Source organism: Pteropus vampyrus, unplaced genomic scaffold (assembly GCF_000151845.1).
Source record: "Pteropus vampyrus isolate Shadow unplaced genomic scaffold, Pvam_2.0 Scaffold584, whole genome shotgun sequence".
NCBI classification, from domain to species: domain Eukaryota; kingdom Metazoa; phylum Chordata; class Mammalia; order Chiroptera; family Pteropodidae; genus Pteropus; species Pteropus vampyrus.
The window spans coordinates 72369-90641 of record NW_011889365.1 but is presented as its reverse complement, the minus strand read 5'-3'; the positions used below and the strand labels follow the sequence as shown (position 1 = coordinate 90641).

The window sequence follows — 18273 nt, the reverse complement described above, 5'->3', positions numbered from 1 at the left end:
AAGGAAGGAAGGAAGGAAGGAAGGAAGGAAGGAAGGAAGGAAGGAAGGAAAACACAAAATTAAACAAAAACCCTGTGAGGTAGATACTATTATAACCTGTACTTTGCAATTGAGAAAATTGAGACAAGAAGAGATCACATCAGGTTCCAGCACCAAGATTGGGACGTGGGAAGTGTGACTCTGGGTTTGTGCCCTTACCCTCTATGTGCAGCTGTTGAGGTGAGTAAGGATAAATTGCCGAAGACAGAAGTTTGGATTCTTTTCTAATGAATTTAATCCTCTTTCTCACTTCTGAATACAAATTGCCTTGGAGTTTATGTCTTGTTTTTATCTTTCTGCCTTTTCCTCATGTAAGTGGAGTCGTGCAATATTTGTCCTTCTGTGACTGTCTTATTTTTTTTTAGCATAATGTCCTTAAGGTTCATCTGGTTGTTGCATTTTACCTGATTTCCTTCTTTTTTAAGGGAAAATGATATTCCGTTGTATGTATATACCACATATTTTTAAATCTATTCATCCTTCAATGCATATTTAGGTTGTTTCCACATCTTGGCTCCTGTGAGTAATGCCACAAAGAATATGGAAGGCTGCCCATATCTCTTCAAGATCTTGATTTCAATTCCTTTGGAAAAATACTCAGAAGTATTTTTGAATCTTCCAGTCTTTTCTTATCTTTTCTTATCTCCTTTTCTTCCCCTAACTCTTCCATCTCTTCCCATATGGAAAACCCAAAGTTCTAAATACATGAACCTAGTTTATTAAGGAGTTTTGATTCTTTAGGGTATATTTACTTATTTATTGTTACTAACTGTTCCGTGTTTAATCCCCCTTTTTTGAGCTTTGGGACAACTATCTTGAATTTCCCATTATAGTTTGGTTATTAAAATTAGTCTAGTCCAGTTTAAAACTCCAGTTTTATACCTGATTTAAATCTCTTCCTCCCCATCATAGATTAAGACTTAAAGCTCAAGGAGCTCTGAGCAGAGGGGACATGGAGCCTGTCTCTCCCATACTTCGGGCTCCCTCCAGTTATAGGCTCTGACACCTGTGCCGTAGTGGACAAAGAGACGGGGTAGATCAGGACAGATGCCTTTTTCCTCCGTGGGAAAGGTGCTGGTTTTTTCCCCTGTTGCTCTAACAAGCTCTCTGTGGCAGAAATACAAACGCTGACTCTTACAACGTGCACATGTGGGCCATTTGGAGGGTGTTAGAAGTCCTGGATATGGAAGCCTTGGCCCTCACTCTGTTGGCCATGTCTGGGGTTAGGTAGTAGCAAGATAGAGTAAGCCCAGCTACGTTCAGCGGAGTCCGCTTGTCCCACGAGATGCTCATGGATTTATGACGAAGCAATTGATGGCATACAGGCTCTGCCGTGGCCTCCTTATCAGCTCTCCCATTCTCTTCTTGTTGGTGGCTTCTCCAATAGTCTCTTTAGACTATGCGGAATTTAAGACCCCGTCCTCAGCTTTGGGCCGTAACCTCAGTTCTGGACCAGTGGGGCGAGCCCCTCTCAGCAGCGCCTCGGCACATGACCGCGAGAGCAGGAAGGAAGGGGGAACGGAAAGGCTTCACGTTTTTTGCTCTGGATGAGGAAGGAGTAATCCAGTTCTCCCCCACCTCTTTTGATCTCACGCGCTCGGCTCTTTCTGTTCTTGAATTTCATGATATTAACTGCTTTTTTGGTTCTCGAAGTTCTGGAACTCCTTTATCTTGACGTGTCATTGTGCTCACGATGTGACGCACAGTTAGTACAGGAGTGGGGTCCGCGCGGAGGGCTCTTTTGTGGACCGCTCGCTTCTGTTGTGTGTGTTCCATCCGCGTCCTTAGTGTTTGGTACTTGTTGCATATTTTAGTGTCTGTTGATTCACACTGGGAAGGATGTAGCTGAATTCAGTTCACTCTTGTTTTACAGTTTGATAATTTTTTTAAATTTTGCAATTACAGTTGACATACAATATTATGTTAGTTTCAGGTGAACAACGTGGTGATTAGACATTTATATATAACAACGTAGTTTTCACCCTGATAAATCCAGTACCCATCTGACACCATACTTCGTCATGACAACATTATTGACTGTATTCTTATGCTATACTTTACATCCCCATGACTCTTTGGTAACTACCAATGGATCTCTTAATCCTTTCCCCTTTTTCAGTCACCACCCCCCCCAACTAATTCCCCTCTCATATGGCAACCATCAAAATGTTCTCTGTATCTTTGAGTTTGTTTCTGTTTTGTTTGTTTATTTTGTTCTTTAGATTCCACATTTAAGTGAAATCATATGGCATTTGTCTTTCTCTGTCTGACTTACTCCACTCAGCACAATACCCTCTAGGTCCATCCATGTTGTTGCAGATGACGAGATTTCATTCTTTTTTTATGGCTGAGAAATATTCCGTGTATATGACTACCACTTCTTTATCCATTCATCCACCGATGGACACCCAGGTGGCCTCCATGTCTTGACTATTGTAAATAATGCTGCAGTGAACATATAGATTCACATGTCCCTTGGAAGTAGTGTTTGGGTTTGTTCAGATAAATACCCAGAAGTGGGATTACCAGATCCTTCCTTGTCTCTTGTTATCACCTTCGTTTTAAAGTTTATTTTGTCCGGTATAAGTATTGCTTTCTTGGCTTTTATTTTCGTTCGTTTCCATTTTCATGAAATATCTTTTTCCATCCCTTGACTTTCAGTCTGTGTATCTTTCTATCCGAAGCGGAATTCAGTTTACTTTTGATTTTTTTAAAGATACTTTGGAAACAGACCTCATTGACAACCTGTAGTTTTTTGGCAATGACCAAACTTTAACAAGCCCCAAGAACAACAGAAACTAGCTAATTTACTCTGGTTCACTAACTCTTTTACTCACAGAAAAATGTGTTTGATACATCAGAATTGTGAGTGGGTTGCTTATCATGTCCTGGTTTCTTACACATTTTGTAAAAATGTGGGGAAAGGCAGATGTGAGGGAAGGACTTTTTACATGGTCATCAAAGATTTCTGTCTGGGAAGCGGGTGAGCAGGCTTTAGCTGTTCCTCCCTACAGGTGTCCTCTCCCCTCCCCCTCCCCAGCCTCACCCTGCGGCGGCAGTGGCGGTGGTGGTGGCGGGTGGTGGTGGCGGCTTCTGCAGGCGCCTGCTCTCTCCCTCCTTCCCCTCCCTGCTTCCTAGTCAGAAGGTAGAATGGCAAGGCTTATTTTTCCTACGAAATATATTTATACTCCAACAACTTTAAAATTTACCTCGGGACCATAGCACATATTTAGATTTCTTTTACCAATGAAAACATGTTTGTGCTTTTAATGCAGACATCAAAAACACAATCTTTATTTTTTTAAAACCATTCTGAAAACATTGTAGCCGAATCGATTCCCAGCTGTACATTCGCTGCTCCCTTTTCTCTTTTTCCCTTGCCCTCGGAACATCTAATTGTCTTTAGCGTGCATAATCCCCACTCAGACTTTGGGAGCGGTTAGGTTCTCAAACGCCAGGCCCGCAGGGAGGCCAGCTCTGGATGGAGGCCGCCTGAAGGGAAATGTCCTCAAATGCCAAGCGATGTGACCCCGATCTCTAACCCAGGCTGCGTTCTGGAGCTGGTGGTGCTGACGGAGACTTGAAATTCAGCGCTGACGTCCGGAGCCGTCGCGAATGATGGCTGCTCGGTGGTTTGAAGGATTTGGCGTCGCCAGCTTCTCCTTTCCTTGAAGTTGTCTTAGGATTCTCTGTGAAAGCATTCTGTTGGAAGCAGATGCTTATGTTTTACTTTTGTAATATCATCTCGAAGTTGCCTCTTTACATCCTTAAACCATGGCCGTGTGGACTAGTTGCAGGGAACTGGATGCTCAGTGCCGCTGGGATGGGAGGCGGAGCCCACCAGGCAGTGTCGCTCCAGCTTCGCGCAGCCCCGCAGAGAGGTGGGCGACCGCCCCTACTCTAGATGAGCGAACCAAGGTCAGAAAGCTCGTTGGGCGAGAAACCCGATTTAAGTCCATTGTCAAGTGTAGTATTCTCTCCACCGGATGCGATCGCTTCCCATCTCTAAGCATTTACTAAACTACCGGGAGAAAGATTTCTTCTTTACCGAGTCTCAAGACAGTGGGAATATTTTAGGCCTGCCCTCTCAGGTAATCAAGAAATGGTAAAAAGAGAGAAAGACCCTCCATTTGAGAAGCCTTTCTTTTCTTTTTGCACATTCTTCGTATGCCTCTTCTCCCTTTAAATGTTTTAATTATTGTCCTATTCTTTTATTTTTGGTAACATCTGTCATGACATGGGTCTCCCCAGGGAACAGTGTTTGCTTGCTCCTCATTTTATGGGTTGTCCCCACCTCAGCTCAGCTCACCTGTTCCAGGCCCCAGACCCCAATAACCTTTTGAGTGCACATGTATCCTTGGGCTCCCAAGGACAGAGTCTCCTGCATGAGGAAGCTGGATGAAAGCCTGGGAAGCTTATTTTGCTTAAATTCTTTCCTTGAAGTTCTTTTGGCGAAGGAGCCAGGCTGGAATTCATACTAGAACATTTGTGTTTCATAGTTACAGTATAATCAGGAGACTGTAATTCATGGCCATTAAATTGCTTCCTTTGAAGTATAAGAAAAACCAGAACATCGTTTATGGCCCCTTAACCCACAGGATTATAGTACACATGAATTAAAGTCAAGTGTGTTGTGAACTCTCCCAGGTACCGTGGCTGGCAGAATTCCATTTTCACCCCGGTGCTCATTAGCTGGTTGACTTTCAGCTGAGAACTGGGGTTGGGCAGGGGGGTATCATAATCTTGGAAGGCTTTTTCTTCTCTCTCATCTTTGCATTTTTATAAAACAAATCAGAGTTGAAGGGACTTATTATGGTAGCTCGACTAAAAATGAGAATTGTTCTTTATCTGCTGGATCCCTTCAGGAAAGGGCAGCAGAAAAAGAATCACTATATACTCGACATTTCCTAAATACCAGCACTGTGCTGGCCATTCGCATACCTGTTTTCACTGACGCCTCACCACAGTCCTGAATAGCTAATCTTAGCCATCTCATTTTACAGAGAGGAATGAGACAGGCTTGAAAAATTCAGCAAGTCCAAGGTCACTCGGTAGATGATAGTACATGAATTCTAGCCAAGATCTGAGCCAAAGCATGTGCTTTTGCTCTCACCTTATGTTGTCTCCCAGGACTCATACCCACGGTCACAGGAAAATTGGTAAAATGCTGGAGCCCTGTGTCCTGGGTCCTGATATCCTTGGTGTAATCACTTGCACAATAAGTCACTGAGCTTTACACTCTTGTAACTGTTCTTAATGGAAATTCATGGGAAAATGAGAGAAAGAAAAGTAGCAAAAATGTATATTCATATTTAGTAACTATATATGTGACATTTATATGATAAACATAAATGTTGATATATTTCTGTAGAATGTTAAGAGATGCTTAAAATAGATACCATTAGAAAAATATAAAAATTTGATAAAGTACATCTCTTACAGGGCAATAGTTTTTTCATTAAAAATTTTGCTGATAGCCGAGCTGATTTAGAAGGTGGCAGTGTGCGGGTGGACCTTTCAGAGTGGAATGTAAAGTTATGCTCCACTTGTTCTGAGAGGAGGTAACCCATAGGAAATAAAAATTGGTGAACTTACATTGTACATATTTCTTAGTAATACATTCTGTCACCTGTATTTATTGCCTGGAATATTTTCAATATGGATTTAGTCCTAGGCAGTTTTCTGGTTAGGTCATCGCAAGTCCCCCCACCCCACTAGATGGCGCTGCGGTAGCATGGATGTGCCTGATGCCCCCACCATAGGTTTGAGAAGCAGGTAAGAACTTTGCGTTCTGTTGGGATACCCCAAAGCCTAATGAAGTGTACAGAGTAAAATAGAAATTGTTCACATTTCTGGTTCTGGTACCAGTTCTTCTGTGTGTCAGCACATCCCGACCTGGTATTTCTTTGCCTCTACCATCTTTCTGTCTCTTCCAGCATATCTCTTCCGAAGGCCTGCCCACCTGTCCTTACCTGTAACTCCACTCTTCTCTCCCTTACTCTTCACACATCTTTTCTCTTTGGCGGGTGTGCAACACGCTTACATTGTGCGGTGGTAAACTGAGATGTTTCTGTGTGAGCCATGCCGTGGGACTAATGACGGGGGCTGCTTTGATCATCCTGTGCCTTAGACTGGAGTCGTTCCTCACACCTGGCATGGTGCCAGTGGGCTCACCTGGCTGCTCTTCCCTCCAGTTAGTTTGGTGCTTTCTCAAAAATGAAGAATCTGGTTCTAGCAAATCCAATGAAAAGGACAGAGACTCAGGCATGGGCCGTAGAATCCGGGAGGCGAAGTATCTTGCTGCAGAGCTGAGAGGGAGCTGCCAGGACCTCTGTCTGACCCCTCACTCTGAAGCGAGCAGGAGACCCAAGGGTCCAAGGCTTCTCCCAGCCAGCTGAGCGCTCTGTCTGAGTAGCTGCCAGCCCTGGGGGGGGGAGGGGGGGATGAGCCTTGAGACAGAGAAAGGATCCATCTGCGAACATTATTTATTGCAGGGGCTGCAGTTCTGAGGATGACCAGTTCAGAGAAGTGACCTCTGCTTGACTATCATTTGTAGTTCAAAAGAGGATGATGAAACACATTTAAAATATTTTCAATCTTTCCCATAAAGTATTCGTCATTGCTATGTGGGATTATTTCATATTGTTTTCGACTTCAAACCACATGTTTCAAACCAGGCATGTTTCTTGGATTTTTGACAAGGGTGGCTGATGTAAAAACTCCCCATCTTCAAAACATGAATTCCTCACATCCTTTGGTTTCTAGAACGTTGCTAGACACTGTCCCTTCATAGTCCCTTCTTAGAGCAAGAAGAAACTTTCAGAACATCTACGCCTGGTAAGGTTGGAGGTGGATTGGCAAGAGGAGGTGCTTATGGGAATCAAATGTGTAGGTGGGCAGACGTGTTTGGACTTGTCTGGCATGTTTTTCTCCTTGGTGCAATTCTCCTTCTATTGAAATAAAACTTTCTCACTAGTCAGAAGCAACGCTTTCCAAGATGTCATTTAATTCATGCTAACACTTTATAGTGAAGCCAGGTAAACAGGTTGGAAGGAGGTGTTTAGAAGTGGCAAACTAGAATCCTCCATATGGTTCTGTCTGGTGACCTGAGGGGTGTCGTTTGCATCAGCCTCGCTCCCCTCTGTCAAAGGCACAGGACAGTGGCCCCATTTCGTAGGACGTGGGTGAAGCAGTGCAAATGTTTTTGGTTTATTGCTGGACTTTTCCTTGCTACCACAGAACTTCAAAAGTTAAATAAAATCTTACTCAGGTGAAATTAATTAGTCTCTATTTGAGTTACCTAGACATTCAATATTTGTAGAATATTTTTTTCCAAGAAATGTGATCTTTTTCTTTTCTAACACTGTGTAAACCAGTTAGAAAATTAAGAAATGCTCCCTGATACTGTTGTATGAGACATGTTAATCTGCCTTCCAGAGTCTTATAGTTTACTAGATGGGACGAACTTGGTGAATAAATGGCGAGCAATGCAAGGCCTGTAGGCTTTGTTATCTCGATTAGTGAATACTCTTGAAATGAATCAGTGATAACTGTTTTGGCCACGGTGCTAACTCAAAGATTGTAATTTAAACGTGTGTATGGTGCTGGGCAGGGGAGGGGGAAACAGAAGGAATCCTTTGGTCCCAGGGTCCAAAGCAGGTTTGAGGATCTAGAGAAGTTCCCTGTCACCTTCAGTGAGGCATGGTCGACGCTATGGGACAGTCTAGAGAGCAGAGGAAGGTGGGAGGCCGCGCGGACCACGGCCCCTCCCGCTGCACAGGGAGGGAGGGAAAAGGAGGAATATCCCATCTCTCTCTACATCCCGGATCTTTTTCTTCTTTCATGTTCTTTTTTTCCCTCTCTCTTCCTTACCTCTCCTGTTTCTCCTCTCTTCCCATCTCTCTGGGAAGAATAGTTAAGAACTGAAGCTCATCAGTGCCCCACCATGTGTCACCATCTGGCTGGCCTGAAGGTGGGAACTGAGGAGAGGCAGAAGAAACCAGGTAGCTGTTTGTGGATTTTTGTCTACAGCCTGGCACGCACAACTGCCTGCCTTAGAAAAACAAGCACCAAGATTTATGTATCTGATCCTTATCAGGAATCGTTATTCCAAGGAATTAAGCAAGAGAAAATGTCTTAAGTCGACCATTATTGAGTGTAAATGGGAGTCAAGAACAGTCACAGCTTATCTTATTTATCTTTTATAACAGCCTTGTGAGGTAGGCATAATTATTTCCATTGTATAGCAGAGGAACTAGGATTCAAAACATTCAGTGAACTAGCCAACACATTGCCTGGTGCCTAACAGATAGTCGATAAATACTTGCTAAATGAATAATAAATAAATAAAATATGTGACAGAGCCAGGTTTTGAGACCAGATTTTATAACCCAAGTCCAGCTCTCGTCTGCTTTATTGCTCCTGTTCTTCCTGGAAGGGACGTGGGAGAACCTGAAAGATCTGTGGTGTCTTTGCTATTTATTCAACAGTTAATGTTTGATTATGAAAGAAGAGGAAAATGTCGGTTTCATTAGCCTTCATCTGTCTCTTACTTTATTAGCCTATAATTATTTATATGCATCCCTATCTTTAACCTCTTTTAAAAAAAAATCCTTATGTCTTTTATATTGGCAAGTGACCTAGCTGTTAAAAATATAGATTCTGAGTCCAGACTTCCTGAGTTTAAATCCAGGCTCTGCCACTTACTAGCTGTGTGACCTTGGGCAAGTTATTTAACCTTTAGGTGTCTCAGAATCATTAACTTTAAAAGTGGGGATAATAATACATCAAAAGTATATTGTGAAGATCATGAGTTAATATATATACAGCACTTAAACCAATTCCTGGTATAGAATAAGTACTATTTAGTTAATATAGCACTGTTGTGAATATTTTATTACCCTATTTTTTTTTTACCTTTACAAGTAAACATGACAACAGAGTGTGTCATTATCACAGTCTCATGGTTTTTTTTGTTTTTTTTTCTTAAAATTTCTTGAGTAAGCTCTTTATATTGTAATTTAAAATTTTTTCATATTGTTTTCTCCCTTTTGTTTTAGTTTCATGTTTAGTTGTTTGTTTTTATTGTGGTAAAATATACATAACATAAAATTTACCACGTTATTTTTAAATGTACAGTTCAGTGGCATTAATTGCAATTCACAATGTTGTGTAATCATCACCACTATTTATTTCCGAAACGTTTTCTTTGCCCCCAGTAGAGCCACTCCACTGAGTGACAATCCTCCGTTCCCCTCTCCTAACCTCTAGTCTACTTTCTGTCTCTGAATTTCATCATTCTAAGTATCGCATGTGAGCGGAAGAAAAGGATTCACTCTCTTGCGTCTGGCTTCTTTCACTAAGAGTAATGTCTTCGAGGCGCATCCATGTGGCGGTGCGTGTCAGCGCTTCGTCTCTTCTTTATGGCTGAGTAGCAGTCCGTCGTGTGTACGCACCACCTTTTGTTTTCCCATTCATTTGTCCGTGGATGTCTGAATTGTTTCCACATCTTGGCTGCTGTGACTAATGCCGCTGTGAACTGGCGTGCAGGTACCTGAGCTCCTGCTTTTATTCATTTAGGTACTTAACGTAGGAGTGCAACTGTTGGATCTTAGGGTAATTCCATGTGTAGTTCTTTGAGGGACCTCTAAACTGTTTCCCACAGCAGCTACACCATTTGACATTCCTACCAGCAGTGCATGAGGGTTCTTGGTTTCTCAAAAACCTTGCCAAAATTTGTTATCTTGCATCTTTTCTCTAATAGCCATCCTAAAGGGTATGAGGTGGTAATCTCATTGTGATTGTCACATAGTCTCTACTGGAAATATAGCTATTAAATACAATGAAGCAAATTTATAATAAAAATTGAAGACATCAAACTGTATTTCATACTCAAGTCCCTAGTTAGGTCACTGACTCGTAATTATTTATTCAACAAGAATCGTGTCTTGATAGGAGCTATCAGGTTTCAAAACCCTGGGAGCAAAAAGTAAAGTTTCATCATATTTTCTACTGAGGGTTAATGACCTCCGCGCCCTCCCAGAAGGCTGGTGGGAGGTGGGGGGATGTCACGGTCGCAGAGCTGGTGGCAGGAAGATCCCGCCTTGTCTTCTTTTCTCTTTTGATGAGGTGCTGTGAGCCGAGCCTGAGAGCAGACGGCCTGTGCCTGCACACTGTGGAATTCACTTGCTCACAGGTGTCGGCAGCCCTGGCCCAGGCCCAGCACAGCGTTTTCCCTGGAGGAACGCCACACTTTGGATTTCCTTGTCTACACACTGTGTTATTGTCAAATCCTTCAGCCGGGATCAGAGAGAGGCTGGTTTGTCTGGGCATCGACACAACAGTGCCTACGCATGACCTCCTGTCTGAGCACCTGCCAGAGAAAGCTGTTACCCCTCCAGGGCAGCTTACGGCCCGGAGAGGCACCTGATAGTGGCTGGTCCCACTCCCAGCGGTTCCGCTCACTCCCTGACTTGTAAGGCCCCCATCCCCACCCTCACCTGTACTTCCTCCTCCATCCTCACGTACTCCCAGCTGCCTTGAGTCGGGTCTGGTTCCCCTGGTGCTGCTGGATGCCCTGAGGTCTGGGGAAGGGCTGGGAATCGTGACACTGAGTTGCAGTCCTTGCTCCTGCGGTGCCATCTACATAGCTGTGTAACCTGGACAGAGTCCCTACGCCAGCCTGTGTCTCATTTTTCTCAGGGAAAATAATCCTTGCCACTGCTGATTCACAGCTGGGATTAAAAGACGTCACATGAGAAGAAGGTACATTGAAAAACAAAAATGTTAGTCGTTAATATCTATCCAAAGCTTCTTGGGTAGAGAGGGGGTTTTCTGTGTCTTACAGCACTAAGTGTGCTCAGAGAGGGAGCTCAAGAAAGATGCTCACGCTCCTGACCTCACAGCGAAGTCAGTTCTCCAGGGACCCACCCCCAGCGACATTTCCAGTTGCCTTTGATTAACACTCAGGTGACTCAGTTGCTCTGAGCCGTCTTTTAACAAATCAGTCTTTCTCCTTCTGTTCCCTTTGCTTCTCCATATTTGGCGTTGCTAAATGAATCTATTACATGTCTCATTGTGTAGGGCCCATGGGTCATTTCTTTGGTTAAAGGTCATTCCCCGGACCAAGTTCAGATGCTCTCAGAGAGCCAGTGCCGACGGTGACACAGCCGTGGAAAAACCCTCCATGTGCACATTCCCCAGAAACAGACGCCGAGATGGTGCCAAGTCATAAATCAGAACTTTTCTGGAATGTAGGTCATGTCGGGGCTTCAGAATCTGGGGTAGACTCCTTCGTCCAAAGTGCAGAGGCATCCTGCTCAACAAGAGCAAGGAGCGGGAGGAGGTTTAAACCACAGGCCGATGCACAGCCTTCCTCTCCACTCCGCGCCCTCCCACTGGCTTGGCGCTCTTTGTGTCTCTGGAGGTGCCCCAGTTTGGATACGGGTACCGAAAAGCCAGCCTGCCCTAGTTCTGCATGCTGTCCTTGATTTGGTCGAGCTCTTGAATCCTGGACTTGGCTGTGTTTGTTCACGCTCCCCCTACTTTATATTTCCTACTTGGACGTAGCGGTCTTGGGTCTTCCAACTGTCAGTCAACATTCGTCAGATACATTTTGAATTCCTAGTATGTGCCCAGCACTCTTCTCAGCCCTAGGAATGGATTAGGTAGCTAGACAGACCAGGCCCTGCCCTCATGGGTGTATCTGTTTGTTCCATTCTCCAGTGGTTAGATCACCATGTTTAAAGTAATGCGCATAGCATGAAATTCTATTCTATGCAAACCTGTTAGCACTGCATAGAGAAAAGTTCCATTCATCACAGCACACTACACCCCTAATCTCAGCCAACTGGTTGGCAGGTGTGTGCCATTGATTGCAAGGGTCTGGGGAAGTTGGGAGCTGCTCCGAGGAGTTTGTCATCAGTCAGCCAACAGGTTTTCATCGAGCATCCTCTCTATGCCCAGCAGCGTATAGAAAATCACTTTGGGATTCAGGCTCTGCCAAGCCTCTTTTTTTTGTTAGGGCACCGCAGTGTGTGTGTTCTTTTCAGTCAGAGAAAATGGCTCATAGGTATATATTTGTAAAGTAAAACAAGGAAATGTATTAAACATTCATTGCATTGAGCATTGTTAACTGCCAGAATGGTATTAGGTGTTGGGAAATTAAACATTGTAACAGGTATAAGTCTCAGTCCAAAAGCTACAGTGCACGAGAAGTAACATTTACAATTTATTCTATAAAGCTGCCCAGTTTCTGGCTCTGGTTCCTCTTTCCACTGGTGGGCTGGAAAACTTAAATCTCCCTTCGAGGTTCTGCGGTCATCTCAAGACCAAGCTGGCTGGGGCTGGGGTCTCTCCGGCAACCATCCCTGCGGGTCTGACCTGTCTCTGACCTTCACCTTGCCTCACGTAGGACTCGGAAGTCTCACGTAAAGTCGCGTGCGGTTCTGTCTACCCAGCTCCTCCTTCTGGGGAACTTGAGTTGCCAGATTGGCCGTGCTGCCTGGAATCGGGGTCCAGTGCCCCCGCTCCTTCAGACCCCTGGGCCTCCCTGACCCCTCACTGCCTCCCTGAGACACTGAGCAGCATCTGCTCCATCGGAGAAAAAGAAAGAGGCAATGCAAAGAGAAGAATACAAATTGATGTCTCTAAATGTCGTCCAGCCCCACAGTTCATAGCTGAGCAACCTGTAAATATTTACCACACGTATTGGCACACGCTATCTATTTACTCCTCCTCGCAGCCATGATTTTACTGCTGTTCTTTCCATTTTCCAGGTGCATAAACAGGCTTAGGTTACACGAACGGAAGCCATACGGATAGCACGTGGATTAGTACGGATAGTACGTGGATTAGTAGCAAATGCGGGGTTTGGACCCTGTTGTTTTTATTCCGTTGTGGTGATCGCAGAGCTTCCCAAGCTGTCCTGAGGTTTCCAAAGTCGCCTCTGATAAACAGCGTTAACGAGCTCGACCGCATCTTTAGTAAGTGGACTAGAAACATCCAGTAAATGACGTGTTTTGTTTTATGTATTTCTATTTTAAAAGAATTTAATTTTTGTGAAGGTTAGGTTTTACGCGTGTCCCTGTTACAGTATCTTTTTCTTTTTTAAAAGGATGTCTGCATCTTTTCTTTCTTTATCTCACTCCACATTACCTAGTATTATGATCTGCTTACGGAAAAAGGGACGCGATTGGTGAATTAAACGTTTAACTAAGGGCATAAAATCTCATAACCATAACTAGGGCTTTCCCTGTTCCTGAAATGAGGGCAGAAACGCCTCCTGGAAGTAGACCTCCCCCACCCAAGCCCCCCTCCCCCCACTCCTGCCCCAAATGCAAAAGCAGCGAAAGCCCCAGCCGATGAGCGCCTGACCCCAAGAGGACCAGGAGGCAGTGTCCATTCCAGAGAAGGTCACAGGGAGAGACCGCCGACGCTGACGCCGAGGGCCGCCCCAGCGCCCCTTCTGACCCGCCAGCGTCCCCGGCGCGGTTTAACAAGAGAGCCCAGCTGCCAGGTGCTGTTCCTTGTCGCTCACAATTACCCCGAAGCCCGGATCCCTCTCACCGACCCCGCCGCTTTCCGTTTGTTGGGCCGTCTCGGACTCTTGAAATACGCCGGAGACATCTGGGGAAGGGCGTACGTGTGATAATCACAGAGTCGTTCTCAAGGTGGAGGCTGTGAAGCGCTTAAGAGTATGAGCAGCTTTTCCTTGGGTTCAGGATGGGGCTGCAGTTCCTACTTTAAAATTGCTACTTACCTGACTTGGAAGATAGAAGTATAAAGAAAACTGTTCTAATATCTTTTTATATTTTATAATGAAAAGAACAGTCCAGAGAAGTTAAGAGAAAGGTGATGGACCAACCAGAACAATTTTTTTTTTATTCCTTTCCATGCTTTAGAATTAAACTATTTTTTAAGTATCTAAAGTGATTAAATGTGTGGGATTTTTCATTCTGAGTGAGCCTCTGGCTGGAATATCAGATATTGACTTTAATGTCTGTTTTTTGTATTGAGGGGGAATATACACAACATAGAATTTCCCGTTTTAACATTTTTTAAACATATAGTGTTGATGACCTAAGATGTGAAAACCGCTTCTCCCTTTTGCCCTCGCTCCCGCAGACGGTAAGCGCCTTGAAGGTAGAGTCATCCTCAGACCTCTTCGCAGTGCCTGGCATGTGAATCACGTGTGGGATGAATACATTTTATCCACATAAAGAATAGAAAAGAAGGCATTTTCATTAAAGCATCTACATACTCAGGTCTGTTTTGTGAGTACAAGAGGGATGTTTGGTACTTAGAGCTGAGTAGTTATCTGATTTTTTTCTCTTGTTTGGATCTTTGATAAATTTGAATAATATTCTATTTTTCCTAACTTGACCTTGACTTATGATCATGACTTATTATTATGCTTCAATTTCGATCAGCCTAACAATTTCTCTTAAACAGCACCATTTGCTTTGGAAAGGGGCTGCTGTAGCCACCAAGAGTTAGCAGTCACTGTGAGGGAAAGGCAGTATATTAGTCTTCTCTTGCTGTCATGACAAATTACCACTAACTCAGTGGCTTTAAAAACCACCAGATTATTTTCTTATGGTTCTGCAGGTCAGAAGTTCGATACAATTCCCACTGGGCTAAAAGTCAAGGTGTTGGCAGGGCCGTGCTTTTCTCTGGCGACTTTGGAAAATAATCTGCTTTCTTGCCTTTTTCCAGCGTCTAAAGGCCACTCTCATCCCTTGGCTTATGGCCGCATTCCTCCAGATCAATGAAGAATCTGAGTTGTAGGAAATCTCCTAGTTACCGAGGATGTGATCTAGTGTTGGAATATGAATAACTAATCCACCCCCAGTTGGTGTTGCATATTTTGTTCCTTTGAAGAAAGGTTTCATTTGAAACCATGACAGATCCAGACATTTCATTTAAAGGCCAGATCCCTGGATGACTACATTGAATTAGGACTAGGGAAGAGTTCTCTCTTACCACTTTTCTTACTTAAAAAAAAGAAGGCAAAATACAACAAATGTAGGAGAAATACCTCCCAACATTGGTAAGATAGGATAGTGTTAGAATTTAGAGTTATGATGTATTACAGAAGAGGCGATGGTTTCCTTACATCATTTCAGAGATTACTGAATGGATGTCTTTTATTTGGCATGCATAATTTTTTAAATGAGTTTTTATACCTGAAGGCAGAGTATCTATAGGACTTGAGTTTTCTACCTTTATTGTACATGTTAAGCTCTGAGTAAGTTTAATAAGGTTGAAAAAGACTATAAACCCCCTTCATCACCACAAACCCTACCGATCACACCTAAATTGACCTGTAGGCCTCTAGAGGAGGGGGAGGGGGAACACCTGTAATTGAAAATCAGCTGTGCAAAATGGAGAATGTCGTCCTCTTAGATTTCTTCAAGGCCCAAGGCAAGACATCCAGGAGGCTGGGCAGTGTTATTTTCTTCCTGTGTATCCGACTCACCAGTCACCTGGCATATAATGAATCAGGAGTAGTTTATTGGGTGTCTACTGCATGTCCAGCTCCATATTAGACATTGGATATGCACAATGAGCTTGATTCGTGCTACTTGCTGCACAGTTTGCTTGTAGGCAAATAATGCCTCGGAAGGGGGATTGTGTCCTCAAAGCATGAGAAAAATTTACAGTGAAATTAGGGATAAAGCGGAACAGTGAAGTGCTTGTGGGAGCGCAGAGGAAGTTTGATTAACCGGTTCCTTTTAAAGCTTTGCATCAGTAGTGGCATCTAAGTTGGGCCCTAAAAGATGAGAAGGATTTTTTTTTTTTTTTTTAGGAGAAGGGGGACAGGGCATTCCAGGCCAAAGAAACCAGTCACCACAAGTGTTGTGAATTTTAAGACAGGTACTAATTACACAGTGGCCTAAGAAGTCATGGAATCATAAAGTTAGAAATGATCTAAGAGGTCATAGATTACCACTCCCGTCCCGGTGATTCGGCATAATTAGAATGTTTTTAGTCTCGGTAATAGAAAAAGAAACTTAAACCAGTTTAAATTGTCAAATAAAGGGAATTTATTGGTGTACAAATCTCCAAAAATGTAGAGTTACATCAGGCTTCAGATATAGTTTGATAAAAGCTCTTGGTAGCAAAATGGCTGCTGAGTATCAGGTTTCATGTTGCCATACCCCACAACCTGGAAGAGTAACTACTCCCTTCTCCCCAACTCTAACAAAAGTCTTTGGGTTCATTTTGATTGGCCCAATTTAGTGCAGATACCCAGCCTCCCTTCCCAGCCAGTCTCTGTGGCCGGAGGACCACTGTTTGCTGATTGGTCGAGGCTCTGGTTATTGCCCATCTCTGTGGCAAGAGGGCCAGGTGTTGGCTGATTGGATTCGGCCAGTCAGGGCCCATTGATGAACTGAGGCTTGAAGCCGATTTTTCATGTCACATGGCCACTTCCGTGGGACGGGTGATGGTGGGAATAAGGGGGAATGGATGCTGCAGCAGCAGCCCGCACCCTCCACTTACAGAAGCCTGGGTGGGTGGGTCGTGAGCAGGTGTCACTTGCTCCAGTGAGTGTCATTATGGAGCACCTACCTCATGCCAATTACAATGCTTGGAATTTTACTTGATTGTCTCAAATTAGAAACAAGAGTTTCTTGAGGTAAGTAATCTTTTGTAATTTCCAGTTTTGAAAAAACTGAGACTCAGAGATTTGACCAAGGCTCCCACCTGGAAAATGGCTGCCGCAGGGTGGAACCAGCCACCTCTGTTTCCAGGGTTTGGGCTCTTTTCTATCACATCGTGATGCCCTAGGCGGTGGCTGCTACCATGTTCGGTGGCTGCTAACTATGTTCTGTGATGGTTAGGGCTGGTGTGTGTGTGTGTGTATAATTTGGTTTAGTCTGTCCATTTAATAACCTCCCTGCTCGTAACTCCTGTGCATTATCCTAGTTCTAAGGTCTAGAGCGGTGGGTGGGTCTCAGACCTAACAGAGCACCAGAGTCCTTTGGAGAAGCATTATATAAACACAGTGGCCCGGCCTCTTTGCCAGCACAGCTGAATCAGAACTTGGTGGTGGGACCTTGGAAATTGTATACATATATTTTTTAATTTCCAGAGTTGGTTCTCTAGCATGAGTGGGTTTGGGAACCCCTACATTGAAACATAACCAATCTCTTCTTTTTTCCACATTGCATGGTCTTCCAATATTGATGACTGCTGTCGCATCTCCCTGGGCCATTTCCTTCTTTAGATTCTTGTGTGGTGGTTAAGAGCTGGGGCTTTGGAATCAGAAAGATTGAGTTCAGGTCCCCTTTCTGCTGTTTATAAGTCACATACCCTGAGTAAGTTTCTTAATAAGTCTAAGGCTTGGTTTCCTTATTTGTAAAGTGGGAATAATAACGCTACCTATATTTAAAAAGTTGCTGTGAGGAATAAGTCAAGAAAATAGGCGCAATATTCTTAGCACAATGCTGGCACACACAAAGGATTCGATGGATATTACGTGTTACTAATAATTACTAAACATCCCTAGTCCCTTAAGCTCTTTTTAATAATGCGTTTTCTAGATTCCTATCTTTTATTTTTGGTGCATTCCAACTTCTCTCTCAAAACGCGGCATATAGGAGGCTGTATATCAGCTCAGGAGTCTAGAAGTCTGACCGCATCAGTGAACAGCAGGACTGTGATTTCCCGGGCTCTGAGTACAGACTTTCTCTGCGTGCAAATGTTCCCTGGCTCTCAAACATCTTGGAATTGCCTGTCCTCGTTTGAGTTCTTTTCTCCTGGGGAATGTATCAGTGGATGATGACGGGAACATCTGGGTTCTTCAAGAATTTTTAGACATTCTTTGACTTGGGTTCAGGCCCCAGCAGTGTTTGGAGACATGGATATGAGAGTTGGTTTCATCATAAAAGTGGGTTGTTTCCAAGATTGCGATGATCCGTTTTATCTAGTGTAGATCTGTCAGCATTTTCCCATTTAGCCGCGAGTGATGACTAATTTGAAATGAAGTATGCATTCCAGCAGCTTGCCCCGCAACACATGCACTGACATTTACATAAAAGGCAAGTATGTTCATTTAGTTCTATTTATTTTTGTTTCTTGATCCCCAAATAACATGTTTATTTACGTGTCCATCTGAGCCAGTTTTCTTCAAAATATCTGTAAGGCAAGACCGTGACTATTTTAAGCTTGGCGAAGGTAGCACACAGCCTGTTGCAAGGCACTTATCATATTCTTTTTGATGAAGATGCT

The 18273-nt window shown here is 43.7% G+C and overlaps 1 protein-coding gene across 1 annotated transcript in view; it reads left to right on the top strand.

Annotated features, from left to right (window-relative positions):
- LOC105308524 (histone-lysine N-methyltransferase SMYD3-like) overlaps window positions 1-18273 on the top strand; it is a 446229-nt gene that overhangs the window by 371343 nt on the left and 56613 nt on the right. The gene's annotated exons all lie outside the window — the stretch shown is intronic.